Raw genomic sequence first — 25,592 nt, 5'->3', positions numbered from 1 at the left:
CAAATTTTGCTGCACTTTTAATGCATTTGGTACACCCTGGTGTCAAAGCGGTATATGTGCAGTCTTAACATCTAAGCTGTGATGAATGTTCCCTTGGTAAGCCACTTCATATGGCCTTTTCGGAGGCTTAATGTTACATGGGCAGCATGGATTCACTGGGCAAGCCTCCACTAGTGCTTTGGGATCATGGCTCACCTCTTGGGGCTACAGCTCACTGTTCACCACACATTGCTGTCTAATGAGCAACAGGTTCTCAATGGAACTATGAAGAGGGCCCCAGTCCAGTGCAAGAGGCACCACCACGAAGTCATCCTTTTTCATGGCGAGTTGGAAAGAGCTTTGATTTCTAAAAGCTCAGGTAGTAGGACTGTGGCAATAACTTAAAATGAATGTCCTCACATAAAGCGATGTATCCAACACTCCTCTTTTTGGTTTTACATTGTGATAATCTAAACAGCATACCTGTAAGAGTAGCATTCCCTCATACCAGAGGACAAGGACCATATCATGTACATCTTCAGTAATCATGCACAGGCAAATAAAAGTTCCATGCACCAGTATTTCTGCAACTGTGCCAACTACAGCATATACATTAAGTCATTAAATCTACAAGTAATTGTATGAGCTGCACACAGTGCAGCTAAGAAACATGAATTAACAGCTACTGCTCTGCGTGTCCTAGCATATGCTTTATACACTACAATTTGTGAATGGGCCTGTTCTAAGCCTGCATAATGCAGTAGAACAGTGGTTCTTATCCTGTAGCCATGGACCCCTGGGTGTCCACGAAGCCTAATCATGGGGTCAGCAACTGCTGAGAAAATTAAATAATAACAGACTAATAAAGTTTATATAATAAAGATACAAAATGTACAGTTGAAAATGTAAACCATTCTGGAAATGTGAAGGAATTTGAAATTGGAGACAAAATTAAGTTTGTATCCTCAGACTGATTAGTGAGAGCAGTGCAAGTGCATCAAACAAGATGTAGTGTGGACAACAAGGACCTCAATTGAATTTAGAAAAGCTACAACCTTCCTATTAAAATGTGGATTTGTTTTATAGTCTAAATAAAATATTCCATAATTTGTGTACTTCTTTGATGAATGCTTGTTTCTGTAATTTGTGTATAGTTGTGCGGTTTAAATCACGTAGTGGCCCTCGTATTCCAATAATGATTCAGTGGGGGTTCTTAAATTCCTATAATGATAAAGTGGGGTCCCACAGAAGTCAAAAGGTTAAGAAACACTACAGTAGAATATGTCCATGAAATAGCTCCAGGATCACCAAGTTACACGTTCACTCTCACTGCGACCATGTCAAAATGAAGCTTGGAAATGATCATGCCAAAACAAGGTCTGGCACTTTTTAAAATCATCTATACACACAACAGTGACTTATTTAATGGAAGCATATTGATCTGTGCTCATTATTTTCTCCAAGATGGATCATGCACTACAACAGTGAACAAATGAATTAATATGTTTATTTGTGTCAATTAACATTGATACAATTAGTCCCAATAAAATCATTCGCTACGAAGGTCAAGGAGAAACTGCTTCCCGACTACCCCATACGCGGTTCCGTATGGGGTAGTCAGCGGAGCCGTGTATTGGGTAGTCAGGAAGCAGTTTCTCCTAGACTTTCGTAGCGAATCTGCACATGGACCCCAGCATTCCAGAGGCTCATGAGGCATTGGAATTGATTTATAACAGTCGACTGTATTGCGACAACTGGCATACTTTGTAGGTACATATAAGAACCTGCACTATATCTCACTTTTGTAAATTTAAACAACTTTTAACTAGAGAAATGCGAGTACGGTGGGGATTTTGTGTACCCCGTCCTGAAGGAGCACAGACTCCGAAACATGTTGACACACACACATGGGAGGTACTGCACATTGCCCTGCATAATACACCTCCTTATTCTGCACGTTTTTAATAGCGCCAGCCCGGGGGCCCATTAAAATTGTTTCTGACCCCACGAGCCAGGCTCTTTTTAAACATCACTCGCCGTGTAACCCCACCAATCACGCACATAATAAATAAAAAAGAAGAAACCCTCACACACACCACACATAGTCATCAGTTGAAAGTGCTCCCGCGTAGTCGCAGGTCGAAGCACGCCGCATCCCGTAGAGGGGTGCGAAGACCCCAATGATGAAGCATGACACCAAGGGTCCTTTTGGTGTGTGAGGGGTATTTTACAAACATAGGGTGTTCCCAACCAGAGTAGGGAAACCCTTCCATTGTAACATTGGATTCTTTTTGTTTATATACGACTGATATAGACAAATCCATCTATATACTCTCTCTCCCCCCTTTGTTATTTGTGTTAACATTTACATGCACCACTCACACACATCATAGGACACCATCAGATACATTTTCAGATGTACTTTAATTATACCCAAATACAGCTCTGGCTGGATGTGTGCTCCAAGTAACATTCCAAATCACAGAAACGTTAGACCACATCTTCTACTGGAATGAAAGCAAATTCCCATATACGGAAAAAGGCAAAAACACAGACCCTGGTTCTAGGAGGCCCTTGCCAAGAATGGATTCCTTTTGAATGGACCAAGAGCATAAGGTCCCCGCCATTGTCATGTCGCTCAGTAAGTCATTTAAGTATAATCCTCTACTCAGATCTATTCCTTTATTCCCCCAAGTTAACTTTGTATTCAATGGCATTAACCTACAGTTGCCCATATTCAGGAAGGATCTTCCAGAAATTCAACCCAATCGTTGATTAGTTTCGACAAGAGCACAAGTAAAGTAATACATGGATTACAGCAATGTAATCTATACAGGCCCCCAAAAAGTTCAAACACCAATTTAAAGACTTTAAACCTGATAGAGCAACTCTGTGTCACCTGCTAGAAACATAAACATGCCAAACTGGCTTAAAAAGCTCCCACTGGGGGGAGGAGCCTAGCGACGAACGAAGATGGCCGCATAAGCTCTCGGCTCCGTCGACCTCCTCCTGCTGCTTGAATATCCTGCTACAAATCCTGCTTTTTCGCCTCGCCCCCGTGTGGGTGACCCGTTGCTGATACTGGCGGTGTGGTCCTGGGAAACTTAAGACCCGGATTGCCGGAGTTACATCGAGTGGAAGTTCTTGGCCTAACGCTGACCGAGTGCCGGGACCTCGAGTACTGACCCTGCCGGGTTGCAGTGCAACAACGGCGGCCGGGTGACCCAGACACGGTCCGGTCGATAGAAGTGGAGAGCAACCTGCCCCTGGACTGGTGGCGAGCCTGCGGTTCTACCCGCATTGAGGGGGTGTAATGATCCTGTGAGTGGCTGAGTGGCCGGGGTCCCCTTCTCGGCGTTCCCTTCCCGCCGGGGTGGGGCCCCCGTCCGAGAGGCCCTATCGCTGCTGGACTGTGTGCCTCCTGCCCCGCCTGCCCTCATTGCACCTCGGTCCCTGGGAGAATCGGGTGACCCGAAGGGCGCACTGATGTCTGGAGTCGATCAGTTCGCGGTGGTGCGGGGTGAAGAAGAGCCATCATTGCGAACCGTGATGGCCGCCATTCAGGGTCTGTGCTCCTACATGGTTGCTCTTTCGCATAAGTCGATCGCGGATGCCACCAAAACTGCCCGATCGCATAATGACTCTGATCTGTCTGGTCCCCCTAAGCGAGCCGTTTCCCCGACTTTGATCCCGGAATCTACGACTCGAGGCCCATCTAGTGTCGAAGCATGGATAGCAATGTCTGTACCGCAGTGTGCGGCTGAATCCGCCGCCATGGTGTATCGCCCGCCCACGATGAAGAGTCTGCCTGTGGTCGTGTTCACAAGCTCCCCATGACTTTATTGAAACTGTGACCCGACGGAAAAAGCGAACATCTATCGATCGTGTGAGCTGTGCAGTGTGGTGGAGTATGGGACGGTCGGGATCTGGTCGTACCGTGGGGAGTGTCATGGCGGCTGAGGATTGTGGTGGACTGTGGATATCAGGTGGACTCGCCGCACAGATTCGTGGACTGGCTGGACTTTTGATTTATCCTGTGAATAGGCGGATGCGGTGTGCGGAACTCATGGTGAACACTCGTAGAGGTCAAGGGTGAGACTGGAGTTCGACTCGGATGCTAGGGGTTTGTGAGGGACCCGGGATCCGCCATTTTCTTGTATTGGGGGCGGGGCGGTGTAGGACGTCTATCCTAGGTTCTACCGAATCTACTTTGCTTTGTTGCTTATTGTTTAATGACCGGGACTGTACGTCGCAGGAGGGGGGCAGTGTGACCGGGATTGTGTGATTCTCCTCCTCCCTTAACTTTTCTTTTCTTTCTTTTTCTGTGTTTCCTTCCTTTATAAATCTCTTTTCTACTATATTTCGGGTTTTTGGTCGCTGGGCGATAGGCACGCTGCTAGGGGGGTAGGCCGTAGCCATCTGCAGGGGTGCAGGGTGGGGGGTAGGGGGTGGGGTATTTTTGTTTTTCCATTCTCTGTTTCTATGGCCTTTTTCTCTTTTTTAGTTTGACTGGACTTTCCTTTTTCCTCTCTCCCTGGGTGGGGGGGTCAGTGTGTCGGGTTACTGTTTGGACTTTTTGGGCGGTGCTGGGACTGTGGCTGCTCAGCCTTTCCTGTCATTGGATTCATCGGGTGGGGCATTAGTCGGGAGTCTTCAGAAATGTATGCTTGCTTATACTGTTCGCTTCAAAATGTGGGTGTCTCTGCAGTTGGACGTGCTTTCCTGCCCACCCGGTGATTGTATTTACTTTAGAACCCGTAGCCGGCCCACTCCTGTTTTCTTTTCTCTCTCTTCTTTTCGTTAACATATGGAACTGTATTCCGTATTTACCGTGTATATCCTGTTTTAATTTTTAAAAATTGACCTCCCTTATCCTGAGCAGCTCTCCTGGGTGTGCCGGAACAGTTTGATGCTCTAATTTTGCTGCCATGTCTCCGGGATGTTTGGCTGAATAGCTGTGTGCACCCTTTTCTAAATAAAGGTCTTCCAAAAATAAAAAAAATAAAAAGCTCCCACTGGCTTCCTGTGGAATTTAGGATCGACTTTAAAATCTTTTGCATCAATCTCAAATCCTACTAGAACATAGGTCCCACTTAATTTATACCTCCCCAGCACATTAGATTCCACCATATAAACTTAGATCAACAAATATGCACATTATGCATCAATGTTCGTTCATACAACAAGAACACATAAGCAGGTCTAGGCCATACAAAGCCCCTAACTCTGTAACACCTTAAACCCAAACCTAAGAGCAGAACTCTTAATGACTGACCTTTTCAGGCATTCATTGATCTAATCCACTGCATTACCAACAGCTGCGTTACAATAACAATAACACCAAATACAAGTGTTTTAATTAGGCTGGACTCTACCTTCTCTACACCCTTGTTACTTCTCTGGAATATCTTAAACCCCATTCTAAGACCAGAGTCTAGCCACCTTCAAATCAGAAAACTTATGACCGAAGTCTGTAAGGATCCACTGATCTGATCCAAAGCATCAACAAGAGATACAGTAACACCAAATGTGGGTGTACTCATTCATCTGGACTTCACTACCTTTTCCTACGCCAGTCTTGGTACTCCTTACTCTTCCTTCTAGTGCTTTGTGGAGGCTGCAAAGCGTCGTATTCGGTCGTTAACAAAACTGCTCAATACATTATTAAGATTGGCTCACGTGAATCCAGTGGTTGAGAATATGTCTTTTCCAACCTTATACGAACTGTCTGATGATCCCATGTAACACAGGGATATACATGAATACAAATGTAAATTCTACCAATGTGAATTACTTGAGTAGAAATGCACCTCCTATGCCTTTGACTAAAATGTTCTCCTAAACGTTATATGAAAGGCATAGAATTGCAAAAGGAAAAACAAGGAGGAGGAAGTATCTTCTCATAATAACAACAAAGCAAAGATTCAACAGAATATGAATTAATTAGTACAGAAGCTTACTTGTGTCCAGAACTGTGGGCATGGTTGAAAAACTATGTTTCTAAGACCAGAGGACTGTCCCTAAAGGCAGTATCTTAACGTGTCCAGGCATAAGCAACAGAAATAAGAGATGGCCCTTGGATAACACAAGGTGAATGCAGGTTCTTACTCCATACACCATGCTAATCTAGTCACTAAACTGTTTATAGAAGTGGGAAAATATGACTTAGACATCTGCTAATATCATACAAAACCTCTACCTAAAGGGACATTTTCAAGTACTGACATAGCTAATAAAATTAAGGTCCCATGGCACTGTGAATAGAGTGTATTCTCATTAAATCGAAGGCTATATATCAAACAGCCCAGGCTTCTTTTTCCTGAAGCGGTGGTTGGTTTGTTTCCTCAGTTCTAATGGGAGATCAACGGTTTGCCACTCTGAAACTTAAAGAACCTGCCACCCTATCTTAATCATTTGGAAACTGTGATCAGGAAATCAGATGAGAAGAGAAGTTAGTAAGAGGGAGCATGCTTTACAACCCCGTGAGATAAGACTGGTGGAAAGAAACCATTGAATACAGCATGCGGATTTAAAATAAATCTTTTTTTTCCCTGGTAACCAGAGCAACTCCCTTAACTTGGTCAAAATATGGTCACATTTTATTAATCCAAATAAAATTCTTGCTGCTGTAGTCTGAATACACTGTAGCCTCAAAATAGCATTTGCCTAAAGAGAACTACAAAAGTCTGATCACAAAGGCATTCATGATCAATATTGATAACAGAGGGATTTACGAAATTCAGCAGAATATCAGATTTATAGGGATTCAGTTTTAAATGGTTGAAGTTCACCCAGTTAAAACTTGATACGCATATTGTGAAATCCACAAAAGATGAGGTAACACCACAAGCTGACTGAAAGCTTCATTGTAGAGAAACACCCCAGCAAACGTCATCTAGCTCATACAGTTCTCTCCCCAATTCTAATATAAACATTCTAAAATACATCACTAGATACAGGATGCAAACATTACATCCAGAAAAGGGAAGATCAACTTAATTTCCTTTAGTATAGAATATTCACCATTAGAAAAGTCCTACTACAAAAAACTATAACTTATTTAGGCTATAAAAGAGAAGATGAAAAAAAACGGAAGAGAGGTAAAACAGAGCAAATGGTTAACAGAAAACAAGAAAATGTTAGTTTATCTATACAAGTAGCAAACAACATGCAAACAACTAATGGTTCATTCCTTGAAGATAATTAAAAGCTGTAACATTATTTTGTCGTACTTCAGAAAACCCAAAATCATTGTTTCATGTTTACTGGACCTATGAAATGCATAGCTGGATTCCCTCACACCAACCCCACCATCTTATCCACACCAAGAATGACCACATGCACTATATAAACAAGTATTCCTACATGTGGTAAATACGGCCAAGTGTCCTAAATTCCAAATACTACTGTCTTGTGTCTTGACCACATCACAGAACTTCTTTATCACCTAAATCCATCGATGAACTCGGACCCCCTAGTATTGCTTTAGGAGCTCCTAAATTCACATTGACCATTTGATGTTCTTTGCCACATCATATTCTTCCTTCCTACTTTGCTGCAGATTAAACTCCCTGAATCTTCAGGTCTCCTGAGTATCCACACTTATCCAACCTTTTCACCACTTCATCCACCCTGGAACCAATTTATAGGTCTATTACCCATAAATAACTTGAGGGAGTCTCATCTGTCATCTGAAGAGGTGTTTAGAGAAGGGCAATTGAACACTCTAAAACCTTGTTTCCCCAACTCCATCAATTACTTCTTGCCAGTTGTATACCGTCCTTAAGTGTTATTGAAACTTTCTACTATTCTGCTCATTTCAGGATGAAATGTGTATGATGGCTGTGCATGTGTGATGTTCAAATCCTTTATCTTTCCAATACTTCTACATTTCATCAGAACAAAAGTGTACCCTGTCATCCGTGAGAATGGAATTCTGGAAACTCTCCCGACTAAATAACTGATCTATATATCTTTTAATACTTTAAGTGGCAATATCTGCAACCCACTTAATTAAATCTGCCTAGAGAAGAGACTATCCAATAAAAAGAGAGCAACCCCTCAAAGCAAATAGACATGGTTATTAGACCAAATTCATCAATCCTCCCCTCAGTATGTGTTCTGAACAAGGAAAGACAGTCACGTATACTCCACACGCACTCTTACAATCCAAAACCACACTTGCAAGAGCCAGAAAAAGGCTAACCGGAATACCAAATGTCTAGAAAAAATATATCATTTTAATCAGATAACAATATATATTAAAACGTCCACATACACATAATAAACAGAACACAATGAACTACAAATACCCACTGAAGAAAATATATTTTTTAAGACAAATCAATTTGTTTAAACAGATGCACCTCTACTGACCATATCAATGAGCATCTATAATTGGGATCTCTCATATGAAAATGTTCAGTATAGGTAAACTGTGACACAATAAATTGCTTTTTGTGATTTGAAGTAAATCCATTATAAACGACACATTTTCTGGGTAAAGGCCTAGCTTTCTTCCAAACCTGGTGTAATTCCATTCAGCCATTTTGGCTGTAGCGCTGTTCAAAATTCCCTATAGAAACTGCATGGGGAAATTCCTCTATAGAACCTTCCTTTTTCTAGGCCCCCACTTGAAAAATTACCCAAAACTTTCCAGGAAGGAGCCGAGTTGGATGATTTTTATTTTTGTTAAGTTTGTGAAGATTCGCCAAACAGTTATAAGGCAAACAAAAAAAGAAATCCTATGGTAACTGGGTCCGAATTATAACTACACAGTGGCAATCTTATAATATATTTTAATTATACCGTTGCCACGGTGTAGTTATAGTTAGGACACAGATACCATAGTAAATGGATTTTCTGTTTATACACACTGCCACATTTCGTCTTCCGTCTTCCTCTGGTAGTACAAGATTGTTTGCTCAGTGGCTGCAGAGTCGACACTGCTGGATTTTCAAAAAGCAGATTCCATTTGGAATGTTGTATCAATGCAGTCCTGAGATCCCTTGACATATTCCATAATTAGTTGGTATTCCCAGTGATGTTCAGTCCATCTGGATACAATGATTTTAAACGGTACATCCAGATGTTTTCCCTGGAGTCCAGTAGTTCTTTCTCTAAAAAGAAAAAACTTCAAATCTGATAGCAAATAGTTCACAAGGTTAAAAAAAATTGGCTTCAAGCCTTCAACGTTTCTTATTAACTACAGCTAATTTGTGATTCCTGAATTGTGTACAAAGGTTATCACTGTTTGGACTACATATTGTTTTTTACAGCTTCGGCACAGAATAACATAAATAATGCATGTTGGAGGGGCGTGGACTGACCACTAAGATGGCGGTTGCTGCTAACTGATCCGCAAGCCATCCCATCATTTATCCACCATCAATTGTATGCAGACTGCAGGAATTGGTCCAAAAACCTTAGCGTCAGCCAAGTACTGCGGGTTAACCATTCATTGACTGACCCTCTGGTCCGAACAGTGGAACATTGCATGCACGGACAGTATAGAGGTCTATGTGAGGACTGCTGCAGAGAATGTGGGCACATACCAGAGAAGGAGCAAAGCAAGTAGCTCAACGCCCAGAGAGGTGCATCTGTTCAGAGAGTGTCCCGACTGGCATGACGTTATGGGTCGCCTGCCTTTGTGAGCCCGCAGACTACACGGGCTGCGGACTTTGCTCACAGGGAGTAATGGAAGTGTACTGGTGCCCCATGCAGCCTGGTTGCCACTGCCAAGCTGGAATGGCAGCCCTGTGGAAGTCTGGCCGCCATTGAAAAATATGTAATTGCTGGACACTCCGTAGCCGAGAGTTTGGTGATTATCTGGCCTGTAGGTCACGAAGTTGGAGAAGAGGCGGCTCCTGCTCGGGTGATGAGCGGATGATTCACCGGAGCAGCTAGCACTGTGCTTGAGACAGAGACTCTCAGAGTCACGGACTCAGGATAAGTTGCCGGTTTGATTTGGAGGGAGGGGGGGGGGGGGGGGGGTGTTGCCTCATGCGTTTCCGTGGTCAGAGTCAAGCAGCCAGGAGTGGGGAGACTGATGGGGCAGACACCTTGGAGCCATTCCAAGCCATGAGGGACAGTTCTGTGTGTTCCAAGACTTAGGAGAACTGAGTTGCTGCCAAAGAGTCTCTGCTTGCGGCTTTGGATACCTAGGCCAATTGACTCTACTATGCCTGGAAACGGGTCACTGACCTGTTGGCAGGGAGTGGTCAGGAGGTGCGGCTAACATTTGGACTTTTGACTCACTCTGCGTTCCTTCATCTGCCGCAGCTGGAACGGCTGAAGGTGTGGAGTTCACATAGGAAATACAGTGGCTTGCCAGGGCAAATCTGGAAGAGCTTGTGACAGCCCTTAGACTTTCTCTCCGGTCTGGTTCGAGCATCCCTTTTGTCAGTGAGTTGTCCTGAAGATTGAATCTCTCTGCTCTCCACTGTGGTGGGATGGCCTCCTGGACAGCCTCATGGGGAAGGATAAACATGCTCCCCAGTCCACCCAAGGGCGCATCAATAAATTCACAAAGCCTACTTGGGGCCCTGATGGAGATCCACATGTACGTTTGCAATCATCTGTAGGACAGACTACGGACTCTGCAGCTGCTATACTATTGATGATCCAGGAATCAAGGATATCCATGGAAGAGAAAACTGGCAAGCTCAGTGTCTCCCTCTCACTTCCTCATCAGGATTTACATAATACTGTGGACAGGGTCACAGAGGCCAAAGGTCAAATATTTGAAACAGAAGATGTCATCCAAGGATTCCTATAGTAAATTGTGCATCTTCAGAAGACCAGGTGGAAGACTACAAGGGACGCTTCTGATATAATAACATTCAACTGGTGAGTCTCCCTGAAATATCAGAGGGGGATAATCCCACACAATACATTACACAACAGTTGAAAGTCTTGGGTCATGTGTGCTTTTTAGTTGAGCAGGCACATAGATCCCTGGCCTTGACAATCGGCGGTGGCTTCAACTAGGACGCTTATAGCTCATATTTTTATTTAACTTTGTAGACAGAGAAGCTATCCTTTGAGCCTCCCGCCAAAAAGACAGTCTCATGTAAGATTCCTCTAAGATTCTCTAAAACCACTCTGGATTGTGAATTAGCAAGGCAAAATCCTCTTTTTACCCTGTTTGGTGAGATATGCTTTCAAAGTCTTAGGTGGGTGACTTACAGTGGTATACAAATAGCTTCTGCAATTTGGAGGTATAAATAACAGATGGTCAACAGACCTGGTATGAAAATCTGCACCCACAGCTCAACAGATTAATTAAAGACTTTAGGTTCCGGACATTGCTTCTCCTCTCACCCGTAAAGAGGGGATTTTTAAGATGGTCGGGCACCTATCATATTAACTCCAGAATTTTCCATATCCTATCCTGGAGTTTTCTTTACTTGTCTCAAAGCAGCACGAAAACCATTTCTTCAGTATCAAAGGCCACCCATTAATGCGCTGAACAAATGCTTTGAATCCATCTGTGAAAGTGGATTAGCTGCAGTAGATTCTCTGTACTACTACAGAGGTGCACATTTTGTCATTATCAATGATGGTTTGGCAGATCAGACGATCCAGTGTATGCCTCTGGAAAATTGGCAATGCGGGGGCTCCCGATCGCACATATCCCATACAAGTGCTCATTTCCCCCTGTGCTTCCCCTGGTGACGAGGGCTGTCTTTCAGGTTTGGAGTGATACGCTTAAGACCCTGGGCTGGAACAAGCGTTTTACGAGGGAGACCGTACAGTGGAATGGGCGTCGGCTCACACAGGTTTCTGAGCTGGGAGACTTCATACACTGAAACCTTACAGGTATCTCTTGTTTGGGGGATGTGATGATTGGGATCACCATTAAATCCTTTGAGGAGCTACAGACCGCGTACGATCTCCATGGGAATAAATCCTGTTTATATTTGCAATTCAGACATATGGTCCTGCTATCGGTTCTGGCTTGGCAAACCCACACAACACAAATGTTTTTACATGTACAAATCCCTTGTCACACCTAGGGATAACTGAACTTAGTTGAGCGCAACAATGCTTAAATGTGAAAAAACTGATTAGTGTACTTCCACATAACCCACCTCAAAATGTAGTTAGTGGTGCCCATGCTTTCTGGGTTACTAACATTCACAAAAAAGGGATTCAGGGACACAGTAGCAATTCAAACCTAATTATGTTCTTTACATCAACCACAAGCCATGCACTGAGAGGAAATACACTTTACCGTTAGAAGTACTTTATTTCAACTTTCTCAACCTGTCGATTAGCACATGTTCAATAACCACACAGAACATAATAAAAACCACACTAAAAGCAGGTTGTTAGCAGCGGAAATAGTATGAACATTTCTATCATAGTGGAAATATCATCTTGACAACCTAACACACTAAAACCTACTTCTATGCACTATACTATGAGAGCAAGGGGAAGTGGTATTTGGAGTTTCTTAGGAGGAATCAGGGTACTGCATACCTGTGTAAAACAAGGAGCTGTAGTTATTAGTAGCCAGGAGAGATAGTTCTCTCACAGGAAAAACATTTTTCGGCTTGGCTTAGCTCCTCTCCTCTCGAACTTGGCTTGGTTTCAGCTCTCTACATAAGAAAGGATGCTGCAGCAGTCTTTGGGCCAGATGTAGGCAATCCCGAACTACAGAGTACTTAATAGCGAATTTTACTGATTCGTTATTAAGAACTCAGTATTTCAGATGTACGTAATGAATCAGTAAAATGTACTGATTCGGTAATAATTGTTAATAAATAGCGATTCGGAATGAATCGGTAAAAAAAAAAAAAAATACTGAATCCCCATTACCGAATCGTTATCACCGAATCCTTAATACCGATTCGGTAATTAGCGATTCAGTAATTTAAAAAAATCGGTAATTGTCGATTCAGCCAATCCTGTGCATCCTCATTACCTCCCAAACAGGAAGTGGCCACACCCATGCAGGTGCACTGAACCTGGAGATGATTGTGAGGCAGGGAGCTGAGCAGAGAAGCCAGGAGCAACTTCCCTGAATTTTGGAGAGAAAACTGTGCAAAATGAACAACCAGGGGAGGTAGAAGGAGGCAGGTGAAAGAAAAAGAAAGCACAATTTAGTGAGAGGGAGCTGGAGGTCCTAATTGAGGATGTGACCAAGGACCATGGAAAATTGTTTGGCAAACAGTCCCTGCATGTGTTTGAGTCACAGAAAAGGCATATTTGGCTTGCAATCCAAGAAAAAATAAAATGCCATTGGAGTCACGCATCGCTCCATTGAGGACTTGAAAAAATGTTGGTATGATCCGAGGAAGGCTGCTAAGGCGAGGCTGGCTGAGAGGCAGAAGCAAGCCAACCGCACAGGTGGAGGGAGGAACACAGCACCTGCACCAACTGCTCTGGAGCTCCTGGTTAAGTCCACCCTCCAGCCGGAGTGTGTGAGTGGGATTGGCGATGCAGACAGCTCAGCCAGAGCGGCCAAAAAACAAGGTAAGATGCATTCACAGCATGTTGTGCCCCCCACTCCCTACCCCCAATCCCCAAAGAGACATAGGGACTCCCACTCCAGTACATGTTTTACTTAAAACCTGCAATGCATTATGCATCCCTGTCAGGGGGTCCCTACCTGCCACGACTCTGCCGCTGATGTTTGTCCCTCTTCATTTCCACCTCGGCACACATAGGATGTCCGCAACCCCTCTACGGCCGCCTGGGTTTTCCCGGAGGCGGGACCTTCGACAGTGACGTCATCCCCAGATGTCCAATCATCGCTTTCGACGGCGCTGATAGCGCGAGATCTCGAGCGGAAGGACGCGAACACCGGAGCAGAGCAGGGAGCATCGGACGTCTTCGCCGCTGGACGGAAGGAAACCGGAGCCGAATTGCTGTGGGAGACCGAAGCAAGACCCGAGGATAGACCGCCAGCACTACAGCTGGGAGGCCAACGGGACCACGCTCCGCCCAGCCACACTTCACCTGGAGAAGTGTGGCACCGCAAGGTACGGGCGCACATACGGGGGCTCTTTCATTCAGAGGGAGGGAACGGGTAGAGGGCGGCTGGCTGGACAAGGGACGGGAGTGCCTAGAATGCCTCACAATTAGGGAAGTACGGCAAACGGTGATGGTCCCTGGTGATCCCCCTCACGTCCTTTTCCCCGCCCCTCACTCACATCAGATACATAGTGCAGTCCAGTAATTTGGCGTATTCTTTCTCTCTTTTCATTTCCGTGAAACACCCCTACGAGTGAGAAGACCTCCCGCATGACATCTACCTTGGAAGTCCTGTTAGGAAAGAAGAAGGAGCTACACGCAGACGTACAGACTTTGATACCTCTTTGTAAATAATAAAACCCCCAGTAATAGTGCACTCGTCATTTGTGACTTTGCCTCATTACTCAATATCCTAGCAACACCAATCCTTACAAGTGGTGCCGTGACTCGGATCCCTGTGAACCGTCCTCTGATACAAGATGGAAGCCCTGATACAGCAAATGAAAGAGGGCCAGGACAAGCTCGAGTGGGCAATAGGCCAAACTTCTACGCAGGCCGACGCTGACCGCACAGCGTTTTCCAACGCCATACAGGCTCAGGCAGATAACCTATTGAAATTGGCTGAGGGTCAGAACCAGCTTATGACTGTGTTGGGACAAGGTAGAACAAATGCCCCAGGTACTGTTGTTCCTCTTCAAAAGTTCACCTCAGGAGACGACCCTTTGGCTTTCTTTCTCAATTTCGAGAGGGCTGCCAGGGCCAGCGCATGGCGTGGCCATTCTACCTTGCACCTCTGTTAACAGGTGAAGCCCAATCCGCTTATCAAATGATCAACAGAGACGGCACCTCGGTTTATGCCGTTGTAAAGAAATATATCTTGGACCGTTTGGGTGTGGATGAAGAGACCCACAGGCTCAAATTCCGGCAGGAACGTGGAACACCTGGGGATCTTCCTAAGACTCTGTTCTACAAATTGAAGGCAGCCGCCGACCTTTGGCTAAAACCACAGGACGGGAACATAGACGATGTAATGAATAAAATATACCTCGAGCAGTTTCTCGAGGCACTCCCCTATGGCACGCAGCGTTGGTTGAAACAACACGCAGGGCTGACTCTGGAACACGCCATTGAAATGGCCACTTCTTAGGCCCGTGCCCAAGGACGTCCTCCTATTAAAGAACCAGAAAAACCTTTGAAAACTTTACCAGGAAAGATCGAAAAGAAATATCCAAAACCCCCATTTGAACCCCCACGGTCACGCTTTCCCAAACCTGAGGTACAACCCAATCCTGGTCCTCAATGCTATGACTGCAGTGAATGGGGACATATAGCGAGGTTTTGCAGAAAAAAGCCAAAAGAGAAGGATGAAGAGCCCATGGACGTCAGTTATGCTCCATATTCACTTCTGTTCACAGAAGAAACAGGACCAGTCTTTTATGTGAGTGTGACCATACACGGGAAAGTAGTGAGGGCGTTATTGGACTCTGGGTGCAGACATTCTGTAGTGCGACAGGAACTGGTACCCCCCTCGTGTCTAATGGCCGGGAAAACAGTGCACATACGCTGTGTTCATGGGGACGTTAGGGAGTACCCACTAGCTACAGTTAGTCTATGTACTGCTGCAGGCACTATAACTGAAGTAGTGGTAGGAGTCATGCCTTCTCTACCGGAACCCGTGATCATAGGAACAGATAACCCGGGGTTTTCTGCTCTACTAAAGGATGCCTGACAAACTGATCCACGTAACGCACTGCTTGTTCCTGAACCCTGGGCTAGAGACACACACTTTAGAACAGCACAGTTGAATGACGCCACGCTTACCAATGCTTGGCAAATCGCCCGTTCTGGTCAGGATCCTCTGCAGAGAACATTTCCCACCTTTCTTGAGAAAAACGGGTTATTGTACAGATTAGCTAAGCCCAATGACATGCCACAACTATTAGTACCTGTTGCCTTCAGAGATCAGATACTCTTTTTTGCACACGCTCATTTACTGGCAGGCCACTCAGGGGCAGAAAAGACAGGGCAGGCCATCTTAAAACACTTCTTCTGGCCCGGAGTATACGCACAGATACAACGTTATTGTCAGGAGTGTCAAATTTGTCAGCGTAGGAATCCTTATGTTTCCTCCACCGGTTCCTCTGAATCCACTGCCCATCATCGGGAAACCGTTTGACAGGATTGGAATGGACCTTATCGGTCTATTACCGAAATCTACAAGAGGACATTTGTATGCCTGGTCTTAGTGGACTATGCCACTCGTTATCCCGAAGCATTCCCCGTCCGCGCAGCTACTTCTACAGCCATCGCTCAGAAGTTAGTGGAGGTCTTTTCTAGAATGGGCTTTCCTCGTGAAATCATTACGGATCAAGGAACCCCGTTCGTTTCCCGTTTAATGGCCCAAGTGTGTAAACAACTAAGAATCAGGCACATTAAAACCTCTGTATACCATCCCCAGACGGATGGCCTAGTTGAAAGATATAATGATAGCCTAAAACTCACCCTGAAGAAGCTTTTGTCTGGAGATGGCAAGAATTGGGACCAGTTGTTACCCTTGGCCCTTTTTGTCCTCCGTAGCCAAAAACAAGCTAGTCTAGGTACCTCTCCTTTTGAACTACTGTTTGGTCGTGCTCCAAGGACCCTTCTGGAGATCACAAAGGACAGTTGGGAAAAGGAGGGGGCCCAAGAGGCGGAGGCCCTCTTGGACTATACACGACAACTTCAGACTAGGCTCCACAAACTAAGGACACTGGCCCATGATCATCTCGCCATAGCCCAGAAGAAACAAAAGACGTTCTATGATAAAGGAAAAAAATGGAGGGAACTGGATGTGGGAGACTGGGCTTTAGTGTTATTGCCGTCCTCTACACACAAACTCAGAAAAGAATGGCAAGGACCTTTTGAGGTTCTCCGAAAAATAGGAAAGACCACCTACATCCTACGTGTGAAAGGGAATAAGACTCAAATGTACCACATTAACCTGCTAAAGATGTGGCTGGGGAAACCTCCACAACTGGTACAAACCGTTACCCCTGTACCTCATACTGTTCATGACACTCCTATCAACCCAGACATAACGGAGGCTCAACGAGAAGAAATCCTGTCTCTTCTTCTCCGTTATAAGGATGTTTTCTCTGACCAAACCGGAAGAACCAACATAGCGGTTCATTCCATTCCCACTCCACCCGGAACTGTAGTGAAACAGAAACCCTATAGGATCCCTGAAGCCAGAAGACATGCTTTTCAGGAGGAAATCAACCAGATGTTACGTTCCGGAGTGATTGTACCCTCATATAGTAACTGGTGTTCTCCAGTTGTACTTGTTCCCAAACCAGACGGTAGTATCCGGTTTTGCATCGACTTTAGAGCTGTCAATAGGGTCTCAAAACAGGATGCCTATCCACTACCTCGCGTGGATGAACTGCTGGAGCATCTTGGTGAGGCCCAATATATCACGACTATTGACCTCACCAAGGGGTATTGGCAGATTCCACTAAACCCAGCAGACCAAGAGAAAACAGCCTTCTCTACCCCCTCAGGCCATTATCAATTCACTGTTCTTCCTTTTGGCTTGCATGGGGCCCCGGCCACATTCCAAAGGGCAATGGATACAGTCTTGTCTTCCCACCAACAGTACTCTTCCGCTTACTTGGATGATATTGTCGTCTTTAGTAAGACGTGGGAAGACCACAAAGAACATCTTGAGAAGATCCTCTGTAGCCTAAGAACCACAGGCTTTCACATTAATGCCAAGAAAACCAGAGTCGCCTTCAGGAAGGTTAAATACTTAGGTTACGTTTTAGGAAATGGCCTTATAGAACCACAGACAGAGGAAGTGAAGGCTAGCCTAGAACTTCCCTATCCCAAAACCAAAAGAGAGTTGAGGGCTTTCTTAGGCCTAGTGGGGTACTACAGGAGGTTTATTCCGCAATTTGCAGACATAGCCAGTCCCCTCACAGACTTGTTAAAGAAATCTCAGTCATCCCCTAGGTTACCAGCCCCAGGTCCTAATGAAACCAAAGCTTTTCATGCACTGCAGACTGTCCTTACCACCTCGCCTGTCTTAGTCTCATCAAACTATAGGAAACCTTTCATTCTCCAGACTGATTCCTCTGGGGTGGGTGTTGGGGCGGTTCTTTCCCAAGAGGACTCAGACGGGTTGGAAAGACCGATTCTTTTTATCAGCCGCAAACTATTCCCCAGAGAACAGGTTTACTCCACGATAGAAAAGGAATGTTTGGCTGTCCGCTGGAGTGTGGACAAGCTCCGATATTATCTGGAGGGACGTCCTTTTGTCCTGTATACGGACCATGCGCCTCCGACGTGGCTGCAACGAAACCGTGGCCACAACGACCGCATCCTTAGGTGGTTCCTCGCTCTCCAACCCTTCCAAATCGAGGTCCGTCATCGTAAGGGTCTTGACCAGGGCAACGCTGACTTCCTGTCCCGGTTCCCTCTTTCCCCCGATCGGGGAAATCCTGGGGGGGGGGGATGTGTCAGGGGGTCACTACCTGCCACGACTCTGCCGCTGATGTTTGTCCCTCTTCATTTCCACCTCGGCACACACAGGATGTCTGCAACCCCTCTACGGCCGCCTGGGTTTTCCCGGAGGCGGGACCTTCGACAGTGACGTCATCCCCAGATGTCCAATCATCGCTTTCGACGGCGCTGATAGCGCGAGATCTCGAGCGGAAGGACGCGAACACCGGAGCAGAGCAGGAAGCATCGGACGTCTTCGCCGCTGGACGGAAGGAAACCGGAGCCGAATTGCTGTGGGAGACCGAAGCAGGACCCGAGGATAGACCGCCAGCACTACAGCCGGGAGGCCAACGGGACCACGCTCCGCCCAGCCACACTTCACCTGGAGAAGTGTGGCACCGCAAGGTACGGGCGCGCATACGGGAGCTCTTTCATTCAGAGGGAGGGAACGGGTAGAGGGCGGCTGGGTGGACAAGGGACGGGAGTGCCTAGAATGCCTCACAATTAGGGAAGTACGGCAAACGGTGATGGTCCCTGGTGATCCCCCTCACGTCCTTTTCCCCGCCCCTCACTCACATCAGATACATAGTGCAGTCCAGTAATTTGGCGTATTCTTTCTCTCTTTTCATTTCCGTGAAACACCCCTACGAGTGAGAAGACCTCCCGCACGACATCTACCTTGGAAGTCCTGTTAGGAAAGAAGAAGGAGCTACACGCAGACGTACAGACTTTGATACCTCTTTGTAAATAATAAAACCCCCAGTAATAGTGCACTCGTCATTTGTGACTTTGCCTCATTACTCAATATCCTAGCAACACCAATCCTTACAATCCCCCTCCGCAGCACCGGTTATACCCACTTATCTGGAAACATCCCCCCCCTTCTCCGCTAACCCACTCCTTCAATTTCCCATATCCCCTAATGACAATCCACTTCCAACACCCTTTCACCTCCCCAACACCACCCCACCCCTTTTAAACCATCCCCTTATGACCGTTTCCCCCAAGGTCATGACCCCCCTCCTCTAACCTCTCACCCACCCATTACGCCGATACCACATCCTCTTTCACACCTCACATGCTCCCCTCACCTCCCCCCTTCCATATCTCCCCCTCCAAGCCATTGCACGTCATTCCCATCCCTCCCTCTCAACACCGGCCATACTACCCTCCCCTCCCCTGGCCTTCCACACTCCTCATTTAAACACAGACCTATCCACACTACTCCCCCTAGATGAACTGCTCATACCAAAAGGTCAATCTCATCTCTCTAGTCACTCTGCCCCTAACACCCCTCCACTCTAACCACCTCCACCTCCCTCCTTCTTAACCTCAGCCAGACACTTCGCAACTTGGACGATAATCTGGTTACCCTAGTTACCGAACTTACCCTACTCAGAAAAGATTTCAATCGATTCAAATCCTACAAACCACTGCCCGCTCCTTCCTGGCCTCCCCCCCTTTATGCTAACCCTCAAAAGCTCTTAGATCCCAAACATAGGTTAACAACGCCACTCCTCTCCCGCTCTCACAGACCCCTTCGAACCACTAACACCTACTCCGCCCTCTCTGCCCTCTGCCTCACCTACCTTAACGACCCCCTACCTAAAGAATCTCCCCCCGCTCACTCGAGAATCCCTGTTATTCTGGGGATCAGCAGAATCCCTGAGCCTCCAAGCTCCCCGAGACCTGCCTCCCAACTCACTAGTATTCAATTACTCCCCCACCCCTATCGCCAAACCCAAACCCCTGACCTGCATGCTCGTCAACTGCCGTTCAGCTGTCCGACATGCGACTTAAATCTCAGAAACCATTCCTAACAAAGACACGGATATCGCATTCCTCACTGAAGCCTGGCTCAAAGACCATTCAACACCCATCATCGACCTTCTGACCCCTCCTGGCTACTCTATCCTCAGAAGAGATAGACCTGAAAAAATAGGGGGTGGCCTATCAATCATTTTTAAAGAAGAACTTCAACTCTCCCCTATTAATAACACTGACTACACAACCTTCGAATACTTGGGCGTCGAACTCAAAATGAAATACCACCCCCCCCCCCCCCTTATACGAATGCATAACATCTATCACCCCCGGGTGAACCCTTTCCCTTTGCAGAAGAATTCTCCGACCTCCTAACTAAATCATTACTTTCCAGCTCCAAAAACCTTTTCCTAGGAGATCTCAACCTCCACTGGAACGAACCTAATGACCCGGCAATCAACTTCATCAATAATCTCCTTGAGATTAGCGACCTCAAGCAACTTTGCCTCTCCCCTACCCACGCCAAAGGAGCAATTCTAGACGCAATCATCTCCAACCCAGATCTTACATCCCTATCCAACATCATCCCCATCGACTGGTCTGACCACCATTTCATTCGGTTCACATTATCTCCCCCAGCCCCTCCTGCCCGACAAAAATAAATAAAGCTACAATTGTAGCTATACATTTTAAACAAATCCCTCCTGGCGCACTGGAACATAAACTCCAATCCCAACTTAGTCTCAACCCCCCTCTTCAAATGTTAATGATCTCAATGAGCATTTCAACAAAACTGTAACGGAGGTGCTAGACCAACTTGCCCCTCTAAAAAAACTAAAACATTAAAAAATGCCCCCTCTAAATCATGGTTCACACTAGACCTTAATAAAGAAAGACGCTCGCTGAGACTGGCGGAAAGAACATGGAGACAACACCCCTCCCCATCCCATCTTGCCCTCCTTAGAACTGCAAGATCCTCTTACAAAAAACACATCTTTTCAGAGAAAGCGTCATTCTTCCGTCTTCAACTCTCTCGTGCCAAAAACAGACCTAGAGAACTGTTCAACATTATTAGAAACCAAACTGCCCGGCACCCCTTAACCCGGTAGCCTCCACTAACAAAGGCGAAGAAACTGCCAACTTTTTCTGTGAAAAAAAAAAAATCGCAAAAATAAACCGCTCTTTCATCGATGCTCTACCCTCGCTCACCCCTCAACCACCCCTGATTACCGCACCTCTTTCACCTCTCCCCTTGAACACTTCCCTGACCCCCTCTCCCCCCCCACCCTTCTCTTACCCCTCCGGAACCCATTTCCCTTCCGCTTAAAAATAACACATCATGGCATAATTTCCACCCTGTATCTGAACAGGAGGTCTTCAACATTTTAGCCAAAATCAAACCTTCCTCCCACACCAAAGATCCTCTCCCTTCCGCACTCATCCAAGATCTCAAACAGGTCATCGTCCCCTACTGGACCAACATCATCAACGCCTCCCTCTCAACAGGGAGTGTGCCCATCTCCCTTCAACTCGGGCAAATGACTCCCATCCCCAAAAACCCCAAAGCTGACCCCAACAACCCTAATAATCTCCGCCCCATCTCCAACCTTCCCCTCCTCTCCAAAGTCCTGGAAAAATGTGCCCTCCTCCAACTGGACAAACACATTGACACATTCAACCTACTTGACCCCCTTCAATCTGGCTTCCGCAAAGGGTGCAGCACGGAAACCGCACTTCTCAATATTGTTGATGATATTCACCTAGCCCTGGACAAGGGGGAGACCTACCTACTTATCCTTCTGGACCTTTCTGCGGCATTTGATACTGTTTACCACCCAACCCTACTCAACACACTCAAAACTCACTTCGGCCTGGGTGGCACTGTCCTTAATTGGTACACCTCCTACTTTCAACATAGAACCCAACAAATTAAAATTCAAAACTGCCTCTCTAGCCCAACCCCTATCTCCCTTGGTGTCCCTCAAGGATCCATCCTCTCTCCCGCTCTCTTTAACCTCTTTATGGAACCCCTTACCCGGATACTCAAACAAGAAAAAATCAACTACCACCTATATGCTGACGACACCCAATTGTACTATAAAATAAAATCCCATGCTGATATCCTGCACCTTAACACAGCCTTAACCAAGATCCAAACCTGGTTCCACAACAATCATCTGAAACTCAACATTAACAAAACTGAGATCATCCTCTTCGCTGCCAAAAACTACCCTCTCCCCATCCAAACTTGGATCGCCGACCTTATTGCGCTACACTGCTCTCTCTCCCTCGTCGATTCGGTTAAATCACTCGGCATCACCATCAACAATAAACTCACACTAAATTCCCATGTCAAGAACTCAGCAAAAAATGCACTCCTCGGCATCTCAAAAAAAAAAAAAAACTTTTATCCCAGCTGTAGACTTCAAATTAATTATCCAGTCTCTTGTTTTATCCAAAATAGACTATGGTAATGCTCTTCTCTCTGGCAACCTCAAAATTCACCTGGCCCTCATCAAATCCGTTCTCAATCTCGCCGCCAGGCTAATTACAAACTGTACACACTTGGACCACATCTCCCCTGCCCTCAAGTCCCTCAAGTGGCTCCCCAATGAAGGCAGATCCGCATATAAAATTGCATGTATTACTCACAAAGCCCTTTACCAGAAGACCCCATCCTACCTCTCAACTAAACTTAAAAAAGCTGGCTGTGCCCGAACACTGAGAAGCACCAACACTCTTCTTCTCATACCCCCCCTACTCAAAAAAAGCTGCTTCGAAATCCCGCTCCTTCTCTGGTAAGGCCCCTACCATTTGGAATGCCCTATCCAAAGACCTTCAATGCAACCCCTCTTAAGCCAGATTAAAAAAAGACCTTAAAACTAATTTGCTAACTACATTTTGGGGAAACTAAATCCCGGATCACCTTTCCGACTACCTCTCCTCCTCCCTCTTTAAGACTACTATCCGTTCCCCCATTCACCTCCCCTCATTTTTCTCTTGTCGCCTCCCTCTCCCCCCCTTTTCTTTACCACTCACTACGTACTATGTCCTTTGATTCCTCCTTGACATACTATTACATTTACTATTTATAATAACATTCTGGTTCCTGCAACTTGCTTCTCTATCTCTTCCTATATGCACCTTTTATCACTATTGTTTTCCCTAAATTATTCCCTGTATTTTTATTGGTTTGAACACCTGTATAACCCGTTTCGACCAAATACCATATTGTTTTATTGTGTTCTTCCATTGCTGATGTAAAGGGCTCGAATACCCTCGGGTGGAGCTAGTGCTATATAAAACCTTCAAAATAAAAACAGTCAGTCCACTGAACCCAAAGGCATGTGACACCAATTAGCAAGCAGCAAGCAGAGGATAATCCGTGTGATTGGCAGGAATGAAATTTATTACAATGCAAATGCTGCCAGATAAGTGAGCATATGTACATTCGGTCTTCACAGGCGAGCCATCTCGCAGGGGAGCAAAGTAAAGGCACCCAGGACAGAGAGGAGACAAGAGGAGGAGGGGTCCAGCCACCTGCAGGGCACACCACCCCACCACCCCCATCACCACCACCACCATCACCATCATCACCACCACCAACATCACCATCACCACCACCACCACCACCACCACCACCACCGAGAGGCAGGAGGTATTCAGTGGCCACGCTCCAGCAGATGGAGGTGTCCGAGGAGGACAGCACAGGAGGACAACAGTCCCAGGTGGCTGAGGATGCCAACGGGGCAGGGTCACAGTCCCCCACGGAGCACGCCCACCCAGGTTCCAGACGCCGCAGGGCAAGGGCAGCCAGTCCTCATTCTCAGGGTGAAGATGAGAGTGTGTTCGCTGGCCTTGAAGGGAGCATGTTGAAGGTCCAGCGCCTGCAAGGAAGTGCAATTAGGTCAGTGCAGCGGGAGATGGCACACATGAATGCCCACATGCACCGTATTGAGAAGGGCATCAATTCCATGAACACTACTATGGCTGAGGGCATGAGGGACGTGTCCAAGGCTGTGAGCCTGCTGTGCAGAAAATTAGATGAGGACCATCTGTCAAGGCGCAGGGAGAGGCAGAAACTTGATAATTACACCCAGGCGGTGAACCGCCTCTCTACTGCCACCTCTCTGCTGTGCAGGCGCTCGGTGGCCATGCAGGAGGAGATGGCACACTGCAGCCGTGATGTAGCAAGGGGGCTGGTCACAGTGACCAGTGCACTTGAAGTGCTACAAACTGACAAGGTGGTCAGTACAGGTGATGGGGGTGAAAGTGAAGAGGCTACTAGCCGCAGTAGCATCACGCCTTCTCCCACAGAGTCCACGAGGCGCAGCGAACGCCACAGCGCTGCCACTGGACAGACTGGCAGTGCGGACAGTGGGGCGAAGGAATGGGGCAGTGCAGCGCGTGGGCGCAGGAAGTAGAGCCAGCCAAGACATGGTTTTACTGTAATGGGTGATGTAACCATTTTTTGTATGGACACTGCATTTGATTCAGGCCTCACATGTGACGCCCTTCAAGTTGTGGTGGTGTGCTATGATCATTAAACACCATCACTCACATACAGTAACTGGCTATGTCTCCTTACTTACTTAAATAGTTGCGTGTTATCTCAGCCCGTCTGTGTCTCCCATCCGGTGCTGTTGCCACACCTGCTGCGCTGTGCTCTGGCTGTGGATAGTCCTCACCCTCGTCCTCAGAGTCCTTTAGTTCCACTGCTGTTCCTTTCTTTGTGGCAAGGTTATGCATTGCACATGTTGCTGTTATTTTGCAGCACATGATGGGGTGGTACTGAGGTGCACCTCCACTTTTGTGGAGGCAACGGAACCTGCTTTTCAGTAGTCCAAAGGTGCGCTCCACAACGTTGCGTGTGCTTTTATGTGCCACATTGTATCTCCTCTCACTTGGGGTCGAAAGGTTGAGGTATGGAGTTAGGATAAATGCCTGCACGCATATGCACTGTCACCTAAATGGGAAAGGAAGTGCCATTAATTGGAGTCACCAATACATTCATCCATGGTATACATCAGGGTGTGTCACATTGATTTACCTAGCAGGTATCCTTCTCCAAATTCACCACCAGCCAGACGTGTGTAGATCCCACTGTTCCTAAATATGTAGGATTCATGGGTACTACCTGGAAATTTGGTCACGATGTCAGTCATGATGTTGTCTGCATCACATATCACCTGCACGTTGATGGAATGCGTGTATTTGAGGTTGAGGTATATGTATTCTGTAGCAGCAGGTGGGCAGATTGGTATGTGGGTTCCATCAATGCACCCTATTACATGTGGGAACTGTGCCTTTTGGTAGAAATCCAGCATTGTCTTCTGCAGTTCCGCCAGTGTGCTGGGGAAGCGTATGTAGTAATGCATTCTCTGCATCAT

General features: G+C 46.4%; 1 protein-coding gene across 5 annotated transcripts in view; it reads right to left on the bottom strand.

The window, feature by feature from the left end:
• Positions 1–25,592, bottom strand: part of RCBTB1 (RCC1 and BTB domain containing protein 1) — a 324,966-nt gene that overhangs the window by 102,134 nt on the left and 197,240 nt on the right. The window lies entirely within an intron of this gene.

Source organism: Lissotriton vulgaris, chromosome 8, assembly GCF_964263255.1.
Source record: "Lissotriton vulgaris chromosome 8, aLisVul1.2, whole genome shotgun sequence".
NCBI lineage: Eukaryota > Metazoa > Chordata > Amphibia > Caudata > Salamandridae > Lissotriton > Lissotriton vulgaris.
This window is presented reverse-complemented; position numbering and strand designations above follow the sequence as displayed.